The sequence below is a fragment of the Syngnathoides biaculeatus genome, chromosome 11 (assembly GCF_019802595.1).
Source record: "Syngnathoides biaculeatus isolate LvHL_M chromosome 11, ASM1980259v1, whole genome shotgun sequence".
NCBI lineage: Eukaryota > Metazoa > Chordata > Actinopteri > Syngnathiformes > Syngnathidae > Syngnathoides > Syngnathoides biaculeatus.
The window spans coordinates 1536678-1554137 of record NC_084650.1 but is presented as its reverse complement, the minus strand read 5'-3'; the positions used below and the strand labels follow the sequence as shown (position 1 = coordinate 1554137).

Below are 17460 nucleotides of genomic sequence, written 5' to 3'. Positions count from 1 at the left end.
TGATTTTGGAGAAAGTGTAACTGTCCTGGTTTTATGGTCCTGGGAGTTGCTTCATCGCAGAATGTTTCATGGGAAAGCTCATTTAAATGAGGTAGTACAGCAAAGGACTTATGATTCCATAAGAGAAATGTGCCAAATGTGAATTACCCTTATAAATAAAATCAGATGAGGGAAATGAATGTAAATCAGATGTAAGGAGGTGCCTTGCTCGGTGCCGACGGCAAGAGGACAGTGCTGTGGGGAAGATGGACTACTGCTCGGGTTAGGGAAGGAGGAGGGGTCGCAGGGATCAAGGTGACGCAGAGCTTTGAGACCAATATACTTAAACACCAAGGGAGCACTAGTCCATAAAAAGCCTGCCCATCCAACATTACATTTAGCTCATAAACGATCTTCTTTAATGTCCCCAATTACTGTTATAAATTGCATATGTTGATGCACTTTCAGTACTTTGTTTAAATTAGCATCCAGGTTGAGGGTTGCCTTTTTACTGTGTTGTAGTTTGTTTTTGAAAAGATACTGAGAAGTTCTAATTTATGGTACATACTGTACATATTTTGGACAAACTGGTAGTTGTCCTTAAAATAGCAGCATAATTGAAAAAAAAAAGATTATTTACAGTAAATAAAGGTTGAAGTCCAATGTCCACTATAGGTTGTTATCTGTGCTCTTGATTGCTTTTGCCTTGTTTTATTTTATTATTTTCTTCCAACCCGTTTCGCGGTTCTTTGGTTGACTTTCATTTTTGTCACATTTACACTAATGAAATCTGCCATTCATGTACTTCTGTATCTTTGCCATGATATCGCATCAATCTTTTGATTATGTTTGATGAGGTCTTTTGCGTTGTTAATTGCTTACAGTTCTTTGATCATGTTTGTGTGTGTGTGTTTTCTTTTGCTTTTGATTCCTAAAGTTTCTTTTATTTACGACATCCAGGAAGCTTAACCATTACTCTTGGCATGGTTTGTCTGAATATCCTAAAGAGTATTATGCTCAGGATAAATTATGAGAGCACCCACACTGAGCATATATCATATCAGCCATACTCTGTCCGACATTGTGTGTAATACATAAGGCTACTATAACCCTGAGTACTACAGATTTAATTCATATGTTTGCATGATCCATATGTGACGATTTTGGGCCCTCATTGTGATTGTGGCTGTCCTGAAAGATTTTAAAATATTCCTCACCTTTGAATTATCATCCTCTTGGATTTTGAGCATAACGGATTGCAAATGATTTTAACTTGCTTGGCACGGTTATAATCTTTTTCGAATCAATTTTAAAATGATCCATACACTCAGTATGATAATCGAACATTCTATCCAATCATATGCAGTGTGCCCTTGCCATTTGTTGTTCACCATTCGCGGCCCAGCACATTCGCTGATTTTTTTTTCATAATGTTCCATATTTTCACACCCATAAGGTGCACTTAATAATGTGGCACGCCTTATGTGAACACTATGATCCAACATCTGTAAATGCTGTTGTGTGACTTGTTCAATGAAGTACTGTATACTTGAACACACTGGTTGTGTTGTTAGCCTGTGTGCGAGCACATGACCTAGTGTATATGTAAGACTTTTTATAAGGGCTCTAACAAGGCAGTAAAAAACAATAGCATTTTACATCTGTAAGCAGAAGAAGCTTAAATTGTCCCACACGCTGCCTGTGTCAGCAGGTCATTACTGACGAAGTTGTACACACTCACAGTGTCACATTAAAGCTAAAATGTTCACTCCACAGCAAACAGAAAAACAGAACTTGCAAATAAAAGAAATAAAAGAAAAACTGAAGAACTAACTGACACAAAACATGTACTTTAAATGCAATTTACATACTCCCAGCCTGCTTTCAGCATGCTTTGCAGCACTAAGGAGGTCTTAGTGCGACAAAGCATGGTAACAAATGTAACACCCGCGAATAACGAGGGAACACTGTATTGCCCTGTGGAACTCAGAGTGATATTTTGATTGATACAAGCCAACTAAACCAACCATATTTTCAGTAGTTGTTACAATATATTAATAATATTTTATTTTCTCCACCCCCCACCCCCATTGAGCATTTGACAAGTGATGACACCCACTTTAGACATTAGATTTCCTTCCAGTTTTAGGTGTGATTATTTAAAGCCAAAGTCATGGAGAACGAAAGCATGATGAAAATCTGTGGCTGCAAAGGTTAATTAAATGCACTAAAGGGTTAATCACTCATAATACAGTATGATTAATATCGCTGTAATTAGGTTCGGATAAGAGAAGGGAAGGTGGCTGTGAGCCGTTAAGATGACATTTGGGTGTGTCAGCCTCAGATCCCAAAGTGGGTAAAAGATGTTTGTTTATCCATCCACCCGTTTTATGAGTTGTTTATCCTCAAGAGAGTCATGGGAGTCCTGGAGCCTATCCCAGCTGTCAACAGGCAGGAGGCAGGGTACACCCTCAACTGGTTGCGAGCCAATTGCAGGGCACATGGAGACAGACAACACTTACAATCACTATTAATGCACATTTTTGGGATGTGTGCGGAAATCGGAGTGTCCCGAGAAAATCCACGCAGGCACGCGGAGAACATGAAACCCCACACAGGCGGGGCTGGGATTTGAACCCCGATCGTCAGAACTGTGAAATTAAGTTCATAAGCCTAATGATACAGTGACAAAGTGGGAACATTTTGGATAAAACTACACTACACTAAAACCAATAAGCTTGTCAAAACACAACAAAAACTGACAAGAAAACCTAAACCTCAATCGAGAAAATCCAGCCATACATCCATTTTCTTTGCTGCTTATCCGCGCGAGCGTCGCGGGAGTTCTGGGGGCTATCCCAGCTGTCAACGGGCAGGAGGCAGGGTACACTATGAACTGGTTGCCAGCCAATCGCAGGGCACATCGAGACAAACAGCCACACTCACAATTACACCTCGGGGCAATTTAGAGTGTCAAATTAATGTTGCATGTTTTTGGGATGTGGGAGGAAACTGGAGTCCCCAGAGAAAAGCCATGCAGGGACGGGGAGAACTTGCAAACCCCATACAGGAGGGGCCAGGATTTGAACCCCGCTCCTCAGAACTGTGAAATTGAGTTCATAAGCCTAATGCTACAGTGACAAAGTGGAAACATTTTGGATGAAACTACACTACACTAAAACCAAGATTGTCGAAACACAACAAAAACTGACAAGAAAACCTAAACCTCAATTGAAAGAATCCATTTAAAATATATCCATCTCACCCAATTTATTCAGCTTGGAACAGAAAACACAGTAGGGCAAATCGTCTCGTTGCTCAACAATAGAAATGTGACTGTATTTCTGGTACACACTGACATTTCAAGTAGAGCTTTAAGAGCTACAAACCTTCAACACATTGAGAAACCATCATTTAAATGAATGCTGCAGTCTTTTGACAGGGAATACCAACCTTGCCGCAAAACAGCATGCTTTAATCGACTTGTATTGCTCTTGTTAATGTTACGTTACATTTTTTTTTTACCAACTATAAACTTGATTGGCAGTATGTTGCCCGTTTAGGTATTAATAATTTTTCAATGCAATTTTTGTTCACAAAGGCTGACTAGTTTGAATTATTTATCTGTTTATTGAATTATAAATTATTAATAATAATAATAATAATAATTTATTGTTCATTGTTAACTGTGTTAACTGATAGTGTTCAATATTCTACAGAATCAAAAGTTAATTTCTCTTAAAAAAGAAGTACTTGAATTATGCTCTAATATTATATTTCACAGAAGCAGCATAAAAAACAGCAATAGTGATGGTACCGTTGTTTATTAGGATAGTAGGCAGATATCCTTCCATCCATTTTCTTAACTGCTTATCCTCACAAGGGTCGTGGGCAGTGCTGGACCCTATCCCAGCTGTCAACGGGCAGGAGGCAGGGGGCACCCTGAACTGGTTGTCAGACAATCGCAGGGCACATCGAGACAAACAGTCGCACTCACAATCACACCTAGGGGCAATTTAGAGTGTCCAATTAATGTTGCATGCTTTTGGGATGTGGGAGGAAACTGGAGTGCCCTGAGGGAACCCACGCAAACATGCAAACTCCACACAGGTGGGTCCGGGATTGAACCCGGAACCTCAGAACTGTGCTGCCAGTTGGCATATATATCATGTTAAAAAATGTTATTGTGACAGGTCTATGTGAGTGGCCAAGGCCCATCAGAATTGGGGTCAAAATAGTCAGGAACGATAAGATGCAAAAAACAATTAAAAATTTCCTCATAAAGAATGTTAGAATGTTAACTTAAGGCCTGATTCTTCTGAAAGTCCGAATGATTTGATGTCCTAATGATGTGACGCAAATTGCTTCAGGCTCCAACACTTCTCATCAACTTACTTGCCTTTTAGAATTGTGCTTCAAATTAATAACAAATATTTGTTGACTCGATTGTTAATCATTCCCCATTCAGTATTGCCTAAAATGCCACACTTTTTTCTTTTTTCATTTTTAAGAGTAAACCTGTAAAACGTCAGTGCTGAATGTGATGTGGTTGAAATTTGTCATGGACCCGCCTTTTCTATTGGGGCATCCTAGAAAAAAGTGCAACCTGCTGCTGCATATTTACTGAAAGTTGCTAAAAAAAAAAGTATATAAAAAAAAAAAAAAACACGCACCCCCAGTCTACAAAAACACCCACATGCAGAGTAGCTTATGAGCTAAGGTCAGCAAAATGCTTCCAGGGACTATACAGATGTAGCTGTTAAAGAGTACAGCTTGTAAAAGACGCTTAAGAGACTACAGATTTGTGCTACCATATGGCTCCATTATACAGGGACAATACCCCTCCCTCCAAACACACACACACACACACACACACACACACACACACACACACACACACACACACACACACAAACACTCGCATACGCACCCACATACACTTCCCAGTCTTAGTTGGTTGTCCATGTTTTGTCATTTTCTTTTCATTTTTGTGCTGCATTGTCTTGGAGGCCAACCTTTTCACCAATTTTCAATAGCACATGCATGGACTTAAGCAGGTGTAGATGAAGCAAGCGCCTTCTTGTTTGCATACCAACATGCAGGCAGACAACTAACCTATTCATTTGGTGACCCTTTATTAAAGGATGTCTATGATCTTCTCTTTATTGCCAAATAGATGGCCAACTTCCTTCACTGTTTCTGTCATACACCTTCTCATAGGTGCTGAGATATACTCTTACTCAATTGTTCACACCTTTGGATATACTGGGCCAAAATTCTTTGTCAAATCTACCATCAGTGACCTCTGACCTCACAAAATGATCGCAGATGTTGAGTAAAACCTCAAGGAAGAAGTCCTTCTTTTTGTGTGGAAGTTATTATATCTGTAAAGATGTGAACCAGCAATAAATATTTGTAGTGTCACAGCCAATACTTGCCCATATTTCCATAAATTACTTTATTTGATGTACGCCTTCCTATCATAAACCTTTGCATTGTGATGCATTTTTTAAGGCTAAAACTATACATATATACAAACCCGCCATGGTGCTTTGATCACTCACTGTTGGTGAGGAGAAACAAAATAAAAACATGATTTTACAATATTTAGAAAATTACAAAAACACCACATATTGATATATATGTACATATTTTCAAAATTCATCATGTTTGGTTTCTTTTATTGAGTCATTGCATCCAGACCAACTTTGTTTTACGAGGACTGTTGTGACTTGTCACATTCTCAGGCTCTTTCTCTCTCTCCCAGTCAATGCCAGTTTGCGCTACTTAAATTATGAAAACAACAGCACCATGTAATATTCTGTACATATCAGAGGACCCACTGGCAAGGGTCCGAAATACTGGGCCAAAATTCCTCCTGATTTTGTTCTTTGAGTGGGGCGAACAGTGTTAGCCTGGTGTGGTGGGAGACTAATTGGGAGTAAGAATTGGATGTGATTATATGTTCTGATAAGTACAGGAGAAAATGAACAAATCAATAGCATTCTTCAAGGAAACCTGACATGAAAATGAAGTGATTGCCAGCCATCCCTTGAAGAATGCTTTTTTGGGATTTTTTTTTTTTTATTTGATGATCTTTATCACACACTATCAATTTTGAAAATTGTATTCTTATTCTTATTTTAATTATTTCATAATTTATTTATTCATTTATTTATTTTTGCATTCCGTGTTGAGTGTACCCTGGCACTGATAAGGCTACAGTTTAGACTGCTCAGTGCTGGATGATATTGTAACTCCAATCTCCCTATATCTGTCTGTCTCTCTATATTTCAGGAGACTGCACTGAAACCACCACACTATGGCACACTCTGTGGCACAGGTACAGCTCGCTCCCACAGGATTAAAATCAATCTCTAGCTTCCAACTACCTAAAGAGGGAGAAAAAGAGAAAATGAAAAAGATGGGACAGAGAAAAGAGAGAGAGCGTGAGGGCAGAAGGCAGGAAGTGCCAAAGTGAACAAGTGCTTTGCTGCCTGTACAGCTTCAAAGCTCACCTCTTCATACAAACATGGAGGTGGAAGAGAGAGGGAAAAACGGAGGGCTGGGGAGGGGGGTGGTACTGGAAAAAAGAGAGACAGTTCATGTTTTCCTGCTTGAAACATGACAAAGATTCTCTTGTAAAATGTGTTGGAAGTATGACTTGTGTTTTGAGTCCAACGGCATGACCTACAAGTCCAGCACCCATGCTGTAAAAGTGTGTCAATAGATCTGTAAAGTATGTTTATACCGTATGTGTGTATGTGTATCTAATACAGATTTCATGGTGTGTATACTTATTAAGTACATTTCCCTTGCCTTTTTTTTCATTAGTTTTTTGTTTTGGAAAGCTGCCTATTGGCATTTTATTGTCTTAATTTTTTTCCACGTATATTTCCATGAGCTTGCTCGCAGAACTCATGACTTAATATGTATTTATGCTGCAAGGTCTACCGGCCCGTAGGCTCCCGCTAGTGCACACATCACAGTCAATTCCTTTTCACCTTTTGCCGTCCTGCTTTTTGTTAGTGCACCCACTATCCTCCCTACTACGCTTCTGATTGCCTCGTTGTTTTTACACTGGGAAAAGTGGTAGAACAACTTTAATACTTTGAGATAAGCCACAATCACATGGCGTTATAATAAAAGGCTGTGTACATAGGCAGATTTGAAGAGCACTAAGCCTGACCTTTTGCGTGTCACTTTAAATTCCCAACTTTGGAAATGGTTTAACTTGCAGATAAATATTAAAAATGACTCCAGATTGATAAAACGACAACTACAAAAAAAAGAATAAAAAAAAAATCCGCTTTGATGTTTGGTTGACAGGCTTACAAATGAAAGTAACTTGGTTGCAATTCTTTACACTTGCAGGAATAATATTTATAGTTGACAAGAACATTGAGCACCAAACCTTGTGACATCTTGTTCACCTTTCTGCACTCAACTCACAGTATTGCTATGGCACAAACTAGTCTTGATTAGATCATTTCTAAATTGACTGGTTGATGTGATCAACAATGATAATGCACTGCAATGCATCTGCAGTGCATACATGGAAACTTAGAATTAGATGAAATAAAATAGACAAACACAGTCAGTTTTAAATGTACAGATGAGCTGGACCAGAAAATTGTGAATTATTTTTTGGTACCAGCAGCCTCTCCTATTCTGTGCCATGACTCAACCGACTCTGTCTATTTTTAAAGCTTTTAATTGTGTTGCCTTCTTGTAAGGCAGGTGGTTATTATCAGTGGAGGTATATACTATACATGTAATTATGGTATCAAATGTATTCACATCTGAATAGGAGCTACAACATGACATATTCATAGCATCCTAGCACTGTAATGATTAGATTTGACTGATTGTTGGGGAAAACAACAAAAATAAATATGAATTTGAAGTCTACTATTGTAAGGGAGATGGACAACATCACTTTTATTCAATGTGAAGTAAAATACGCACCTTACATAAGCTTTGTATTTGACCGAGTTGCCGGTGTGGAGAAAACTGTAACTGTTCAATGTATGTGTGTGCTTCAAGAATTAATTAAAGTCTTTTGCATTGTACTGCAAATTGTGATGGCTCTGATTATTTATTGTTCTGAATCGCTCATAACTGTTTGCCTCACACTCTTTGGTATTACCTTGTAAATTATTAAGTGGAGACGAAAATCTGTAGAGACTTGAATTCCACATCTTTAATGTATTTTATTGACTGAAGAAGTTACATTTCCTGTTACATACTAAACTGAAATTGCACACACTTTGGAGGCCGGAATTTGAACCCCAGTCCTCAGAACTATGAGGCAGATATGCTGATCTGTCATTCACCGTGCCGCCCCAATAACAATAATCCTATTTTAAAACAAAAGTACTCAACAAAGCCGTTTCGTGGACCCCTTATTTACATCTTCATGTTATTTCTAATTGTAAGACAATTTAGATGGATACTAGAGTCAGAGTTTCTGACTTTAACCAACCACGCATTTGGGATTAACTACAACAGAGATTGTGAATTTAGCACTTTGGTCCAGTACTTCAAACTAAAAATTCAAACTATTACTACTATTATCATGAAATTTATAACTGGAGAAGTACAGTAAAAGATTCGTAAAAACTCAAATCCCTTAAAATCTGACCTTGGGAGTATTACCTTGCTGGTCATAAAGAGGCCTTAAGACTATTTCATTGCAAGAAGAAAAAAAAAGAAGACTGTAAACCTTGTTGAACTATTCATTTTGTTGTTGTTGTTTTGAAACCTTCAATGTGCATGCTGTAATATTTTCAACCAGTCCTGGGTGATTTCCGCTTCTCACCCACAGTCAGAAAATGCTTGGATATTCAGTATACTCTGTATATTTTACAGGTATGTATGCCATATTTCTCTCCACTGTTTTATTTTGTCAGCCCCATGTAATGGGATTAAGTGAGTTATTATTGCACTGTGATACCTATTATTATAGGACTGATTGTGTGCAATTTCCTGGTATTCTAGAAGGTTTCCTCTTGCTCCATCCTTTGTTGAGCCTTGCGGCCGTGAGGCCAAACGAAAGCCACGTCGTCATTCGAACCGAATCATTTAAACTGAACAATTTTATCATATAGTCCATTTCTATATCACATTTCTGAGAGTAATACTGCTCATTAGGAACAGATTACCAGATAAAAAGTTATGGAAATGTGGCAAAGTCACATCCTTTGAAGTCCTCAAATTGAAGCTTTTTTTGGAACAACACATTTCCTTTTGGGTTTCTCCTCTATGAGAGCTGATAATGATGAGCTGATAATGATAACCCTGCTGTTCTGGTGTACAGTAGTGCACAAACACATCTGAGAGGAGGAATTATGTGAGAAGAAGCAGCACAATAACCGCTGCTCCAACTCTGTTTTTTTTTTTTTTTTTTTGCGCATTTGATCCAAAAATACAGACTTGAAAAGAACAAAACAAAGAATAGACAATGAGAAATGTTTAATTGCTAATCAAAGTTATTTCATACTCTCAAACGGAGAGAGCTAATCAGTTCCCGCTGGGAAAAGTGTCCTTAGTGGTTTGAGAAAATGGCTTACACTCAAATGGAGCATTCTCATATAGGGTGCCGAAATGTCAGCCTTCTATTAATACATTCATGTAAATGTGCTAAATGCCTCACACCAACTTTAACACATTTCTTCCGTAGATCTTATGATATATGTATAACTTTGAGGTGGATAAATTAAAATGGTATTTTTTTTAATGTTATGCATAATGTGAGTATGAAATGTTTTGAAATGAGACATGAACAGATGTAAAAAAAAAAACAAATACCATTAATGACACTTTAACAATCATGCATGTATTTTCCTGATGATTTTTGGCAAGACAAGGATGACAAATTAATTTGATTTGTAATTGAAGTGATGTACAGTAAATGAGTTGCATTGAAAGAGAAAGCATTTTTGGGAGGCATGTAATGCGTGTTTTGTGGTTTTGACAGGAAAGTGCAGTTGTTAATGCCATTATGTAATTGTGATTTTGACCAGCTCGCCAGTGACTATTATCATCCATAAAATAGCTTTTGAATCTTGTCCCTGCGACTTTTATTCACTCCATGTGACTGGAAAGCTGTTTTTGTTTTATTCCAACACAGATTTAGGACTCTTTGAGGACATATCAATTTCATACAACAGCACAAGCGATTGTCACGCTTTGTTTGACGACATAATACAATGATTTATCTGCAATTGGAGCAGCAGACCCAGCAGCTCATTAGGCTGCATTGAAGCTTCATGTGGTTTTCATTATGTTATGTTGTTTTTTTTTTGTGTTCTTTTTCCTTGGCATCTGGGATTCATAGTCTGACTGCATTTTCAAAAGTACAACTATCAAGAGGTGTGTTCTAGCATCTTTATGAAAGTGATATTAACAATGATGTATTCTTGTGAAATATATAGTACATGAATGACACCATGCAATCGGTCAAATTAACTTCTTAAAGGGGATGGTTGAAATGTTAAAATTACTAGCAACATTTGAAAGTAGCCTCACTGCAATAATCCCCAACCCACTGTCTTGGAGTGCCTGACCAAAGCATTTTGCGTAGGAGCGCAATTCTCAAGCATCACTATTCATGAGGGCAAGCAGTTGTGAACGTGTGTCATCGTGATAAATAGACACACAGAAAACGTATCCAGATTCAGCAAAATCGCAGCACTCGCAAGTATGCAAGTTGGCATTAGCCCAGTAAGTAAACAATTAGCCCTTTAGCCACATCTGGTACATTGAGAGGATGATTTATACCATGTGGCATCTATCACTTTTAACAAGCCATCCGTTTTGTACATTAGGGTTGTGGGGGGACTGGAGCCTATCCCACCTGACTCTGAGCGAGCGGCAGGGTACACCCTTAAAAACAATATACAGTGCAAGAAATATCATCAAAATGTGGAAAATAACAACAATAAACAATAACAACTACCAAAAACTGTGAAAAACATTCACACTTGGGGCTGACCTCACCTCTGTTGCCAACTTATTCCATTTGTGTGCCACATACGGTAATGGCTAAATGCTACTTCACCATGTTTGCCTTGGACTCTGCACTCCATTATTAGGGTTAGGGTTAGATTCAGTCGATCTCAGAGCTCCACTGGGTTTCTATTCCGTAAGCATTTCTGTCATGTATTCAGGACCTCATTCATCTAGGAATTTATAGACCAGTAGCAGAACTTTAAAATCCATTCCAAAGTTGATTGGAAGCCAGTGTAAGGACTTTAGATTTGGAGTTATATGTGCTGACCTCCTTGTTCTGGTTAGGACCCGACTTGGAGCATTTTGAATGAGCTGCAGCTGTTTATGCTCTTTTTAGGGAGTCCAGTCTGAAGACCGTTACAGTAGTCACGTCTACTTGAGATAAAAGCATGGATGAGCTTTTCCTGGTCTGCTTGACACATACTAGCCTTCGGTCTAGGTATTTTATTCAGATGGTAAAAGTCAGTTTTTGTGATTGATTTGATATGACTTTGAAAGTCGAAATCTCTCGGAACACCAAGGTTTTTGGCTTGGTCTATGGCAGGGGTGTCAAACTCCCTTTGGTCTGCGGGCCGAATACAGCTTAATTTGAGATCAAGCGGGCCGGACCAGTAAACTCATTGCAAAATTACATAGAACTAACAATAAGCCCACTTTTTTGCTTTGTATTAGTCACTAATACTAATAATTAGTGCAAAGAATGAGTAAATTATCAAAATGTTTATTAACAGAATTTTCCTTTTACATTATGAACAATATATTATGAACAAGAGAATAACATAAGAACATAAATAAAGTATGTGCAATTTTAACAACACTTTTACACAGTTAAACATATATTTAAGTGTGTTGTACATAAAACTGATCACAGAAATAGTAACAATGTTCCAAAAACATTTAGTACCAGCCTTGTGGAACTTAAAAACACTGTTTTTCAACATCTCAAAAGCAATTTGAACAAATGAATAATTTTCACAGCAATTATTCGTCTTGCTTGGAATTTGCCCCTGAAACTTGACATCGTTTATCCTGCACAAGTGCATCAATATGAGGCATCATGTCCTGAGAAGCAGCCGATTTCAGAATCTCATTCAAATGCTTATGTGTGAGCTTTGAGCGCAGCTTTGTTTTATTAATGTTCATTAGTGAGAAAACTTCTCACAAAGGTAGGTTGTCCCAAACATGGAAAATGTTTTAGCAGCTAGTGCTGTCAATGCGGGATAGCCTGGTAGGAGGTACTTGTAAAATGTGTCTAAGCTTACAGAGGCAAATCTGTCCTTCAGTTCTACATCACACTGCAAATCAATGATTTCAAGTTGCATGGCAACGGGCAAATCAGAAGCTTTGACTGTGAATGGTGAGCGAAAAACTGCAAAATCTGTTTCGAGTTCGCTAAAAACCTGAAATCTTTTCTCAAACTCCATCAACAGCCCTGAAATCGTCTCTTTGTACCGTTTCACGACACAATTAACGCTTGCTGCGCACATATCTTTTAAACAGGGAAAATGAGCAAGGTCACCGCTTGCCACCTGCGTCTCCCATAACCCGAGCTTTAACTTGAATGCACGTATGCTGTCACAATACTGTGTTACGATTTTTTTGCGTCCCTGCAACATTTTGTTAAGAATATTCAAGTGCTCAGTGATGTCAACCATAAACGCAAGGTCTGCAGCCACAGATGGCACTGTAATTCCTTAACAGGTTTACCTTTTTTCTCCATGAATTGTCCGATTTCATCACGTAAATCAAAGATTCGCTTTAGCACGGCACCTCTGCTTAACCATCGTACGTTCGTGGATAATGTTACAGTCACTGAGAAAGCTGTCAAATTGACGATGATTGAGACCTCTGGCTCGGATGAAATTAACAGTTCGGACAACCACCTCCATGACGTCATCCATTCTTAGCGATTTGCTGCATAATGCCTCCTGATGCAAAATGCAATGAAATGTCCAAAAATTACCTCCCCCATATGCGGCTTGTACTTTATCTCTGAACTTTGTCACAACACCTGCCTTTTTACCGATCATTGACGGCTCACCATCAGTAGCCAGGCTTACGGCGCGTGACCAGTCCGCTCCGACTCTGTCCAGCGCTCCGACGACCGAGCTGAAAATGTCCTCAGCTGTCGTGGTGTCAATCTTCGGCACCAGCTCGAGAAACTCCTCTGTGACATTCAAAGTCTTGTCAACTCCACAAATGAATATGGCCAGTTGAGCGACGTCCGTGATATCAGTACTCTCATCAATCGCAACAGAAAATGCCACAAATGACCCCACTTTGCGTTTTAGTTGGTGGTCCAAATCTGCAGAGAATTCCGAAATCCTGTCTGCCACGGTATTTCTTGTCAAGCTTATATTGGCGAAAGCATGTCGCTTCTCAGGACACACAATTTCAGCAGCCGTCAGCAAGCAGTTTTTGATGAACTCTCCATCACTGTACGGCTTTGATGCCATTGCTATTTGGCTCGCAATTAGGTAGCTGGCTTTCACTGCAGCATCACTGGCTTCTCGGCTCCGGGTGAAAAAAGATTGCTGTTTCTTCAGACGCGCCATCATTTCATTTACCTTCTGTTTTCTCAATTCTCCATGCAAACTGTTGTATTTTTCACCATGCTGAGTTTCGTAATGGCGCCGAATATTGTATTCTTTAAGCACCGAAACTTGCTGCTGGCACACCAGGCACACGGGTTTCCCATTCACCTCCGTGAACATATAAGAACATATCCATTTTTCTTGAAAAGTCCGACACTCTGTGTCTACTTTTCTCCTTTTTGACAAAGACATTTTGCTGATGAGGGTGCGAGGCAAACGGAAAAGTAGATAATGCAATTGTCGCCAATAGACGCTGTACAGACGTTCAATTTTACCAGGTCAAGGTGGTCCGAGTTCCGCCGCAGTGTTGCTTTCATGTTGTCTGCACGTACTAAAACACTGCACCCCCTAGCGGATACTACAAGAACTACAAATTTGAAAGAAAATTCATATTTTTTTTATACAATGCAGCTTTCTTCCCCGGGCTGTACCAAACCACCAGACGGGCCAGATCCGGCCCGCGGGCCGTATGTTTGACACCCCTGGTCTATGGTTTTTAAAGATACTGAGTGCAGGTATTTCCTAGCAACAATTTCCTTTTCTTTATTGTCAAAAGCAGTTGTCTCAATTTTGTAGTGGTTGAGTTGAAGAAAATGTTGACTCATCCAGTTAATTATCTGCTTTAGACAGTGGCACAACACCTCAGCTGGACTGTAGTCATCTGAAGACACTGCTGCACATTGCTGCATAGCTATGATAGTCAATATTAAAGTTTTGACAATTGTGCATTGTGCAAAGGCAGCTATTTAAAGTGATCAACCGTGCGATAGTCTACAAAATATACTACTAATACTGATATATATATATATATATATATTATATATATATATATACATGTATAACCCTATATAAAAGTAATACAAGTGCAGTAATTAGAAATTAAAATAGGTAATAAAGTTACCCATTAGGCAGAAACGTTGCTAATTCCTCCAAATTGTGAATACTTTTAGTTATCTGAGCTCCCACACCTCTTCAGGCAACTCATATTTACTGTTTTTTTTGTATTGGGATCTGTCTATTTTTTTTAATGCTTATCTATTCAGTTGCTGGAATTGTTTAGTATTTATATAGTATAGTAATTGATTATTTTTTTATTAGATTAAATTACTTATTAGATATTCTGGAGTAGGTCCAGTAAAGCTCCTGAAGCCAAGGTAAAAGGTCACCGCAAGGCCGCAGGAATGTGTCAGCAAGTGCGTGGCAAATGATTGACACTTCATCAGTCATGCTTTCTTTATCTGACTGGTCCTTTTTTTCTTTTTTCTCAGATGTAATTTCTTTCATCTAAATAATCATACAAGATGGAGCCTTGAGATCATATTTTTGATTATATTTATGATTATATGAACCCATCATGACAGTTTTAACAAATATGGCAAAAAACTCATTTTCAACTGGAAAACTCCTTTAAGTGCTGCGCAAAATAAAGAGCGTCAGATATAGGGAAGAAAAAAACAACCTTTGTGTCCATTAGTCACAGATAGTAGATTGACAATGCAAGGTTCATGTCAATAATGTCTTCTTTATTTCCCACAAATTTGTTTTTAATTAATCTATTTGAAAGTAGCCCAATGGCACGCTTGTGCAACTGGTTAGATCTTTAGCCTCACAGTTATGAGCACCGGGGTTAAAATCCCAGCCCCACATATGTGGAGTCTGCATGTTCTTTCCATGCCTGCGTGGGTTTTCTCTGGGCACTCCAGTTTCCTCCCACATCCCAAAAATATGCAACATTACTTGGAGACTCCAAATTACCTCTAAGTGTGATTATGAGTGTGACTGTTGTGTGTCTATTTGTCCTGCAACTGGCAACCAGTTCAGGGTGTGGATTGATGAAAGGTATGCCCATATATGGTTATAATTATGTCAAACTATGAGCAATTATTTCTGAAGATAGAGTCAAAATGATCAAAACAGCAACTGTGTCTTGGGGATGGCATGAACATGGCCAGGAGTGGTACTGGTCATCGGAGCAGAAGTTATTTATGCATGTGCTGCACAATGGTGCTGCAAGGAAAAAAATTGCTGTCTTTCAGGTGCACTCCACTCAGCCCAATGCTTCACACAATTGCTACCCAATCTCTGCCAAACTGAGTAATTCACTCCTTCCCCCCACCGCCACTACAGAGACCACCTCCAGAGTGGTGGTGGTCAAGATACTTTTGTGTGTGCACCAATCAAATCAGTTTAGAAGCCCACCGAGTGGTTCTTTCTCAGACTCTCTGCGGTGCTACAGCCAGGAGATTGTTTTCGTTGAAAACAATTCAGTTTATTAAATGAGGTGTGACAGCAGAGTCGAGATCAGAAGAACATTGATTGCTTGTACAACTGTTCCATGTTAAAGGTGTGATCAAAGGTAATGAACAAGGACAAGGTATGTGGCCGTTGTGCCACATTGACGGTTAATGCAGAGAAATGTCTACTTCGCTCATCTGTACGATTATCAATGCTGTTGTGCTTTATCTTTTTTGTGGTATGTGAGTTTTGAGTGTACATTCCAAATATTATATTATCTGGGTGAAAGAGATTTATCACCCTAACCCCTCCCCTTTTTTGAAGTAATCATTGTTGAACATTAGTTGTGCTCATGTTGCCTTACCGCTAATCCCCCTTTAACACAGAGCTAAACACAATAAAAAAGAAAGCAACATTTAATTTACCATTCTTTTCATGTGCCATGTTGTTTTTCTTCTTAGTGGCAACCATGGTACAGATGGCGCATTTGCATTCTGCGTACACTTGACCCCGCAGAGGCAGCTTGCATTGAATGTGTCCCTCATTTCATCTTCTTTGAAGCATACAGTGTGAAACCTGACCAGCAATACATCATGCTGTTTGGGCTAATACATGGAATTTTCGAACATAGCCATGACTCACTGTGGGTCATTGTTCAACTCTATGATGTTGTCAGCAGTGTTGGTGGGGATGGGGGGTGAATCTAAAAATAAATAAATATAGATCCATCCAAGGGTTGCGGGAGTGCTGGAGCCAATCCCAGTTATCTTTGGGCAGGAGGCGGCGTACACCCTGAACTGGTTCCCAGCCAATCGCTGGGCACATAAAGACAGACAAAGGTTCCACTCACAATCACACTTAGGGGCAATTTAGAGTCTCCAATAAATGCATCCTTTTTGGGAAGTGCGACGAAACCGGAAAGCCCGGAGAAAACCCATGCGGGCACAGGGAGAACATGCAAGCTCCACACAGGTGTGGCCAGGATTTGAACCCCGGTCCTCAGATCTGTGAGGTCAATGCTCTAACCAGTTGTTGCACCATGCTGCCTATAGACAAACACACACACACACACAACCACACACGGACATCAACATCGTTCTATTAACTGAACTGTATTGTATGTGCACTGTGTGCAACAAGAGGGAATACAACTCCATCTCCAATATACTGTATGCCAAGGGAGCGCTGAAATATTTTAATTAGATTGGAAGAAGTGTTATTTAACTATTTATTTTATTTATTAATTTTAAATATTTAGTTTTATGTTTTTGTAAAGTACCTTGTTAGAGCTGTTGTTGTTAAGATGCTATATGAATAAAGTGGAGTTTTAAGTAACGTATTACATCAGATGTGAACTATTAAATTAAATTAAATAAATTAAATTAAATTTAAAAAACATTCTGTCACAATGGTTATGAAGCACCCAAAGGCCCTTCTTTAAAACCACCTTTTTCAATATGACGTGGGCAGACCAAACACCATGTACGGGTAGTAGGAGGGTTTGTCAACAACTCATTTTAACATTATTGACTAATGCATATTTGAATTCTCCGCCCTACCTCTGCAATATCTTTTGGATTGCACAAGACCAACTGTACATGTCAAAAATTTAACAAAATTCATCCCGAACCATCAAAGC

The 17460-nt window shown here is 38.9% G+C and overlaps 1 protein-coding gene across 1 annotated transcript in view; it reads left to right on the top strand.

Annotated features, from left to right (window-relative positions):
- The window catches only part of pcdh11 (protocadherin 11), a 225023-nt gene that overhangs the window by 16087 nt on the left and 191476 nt on the right, over positions 1-17460 (top strand). The gene's annotated exons all lie outside the window — the stretch shown is intronic.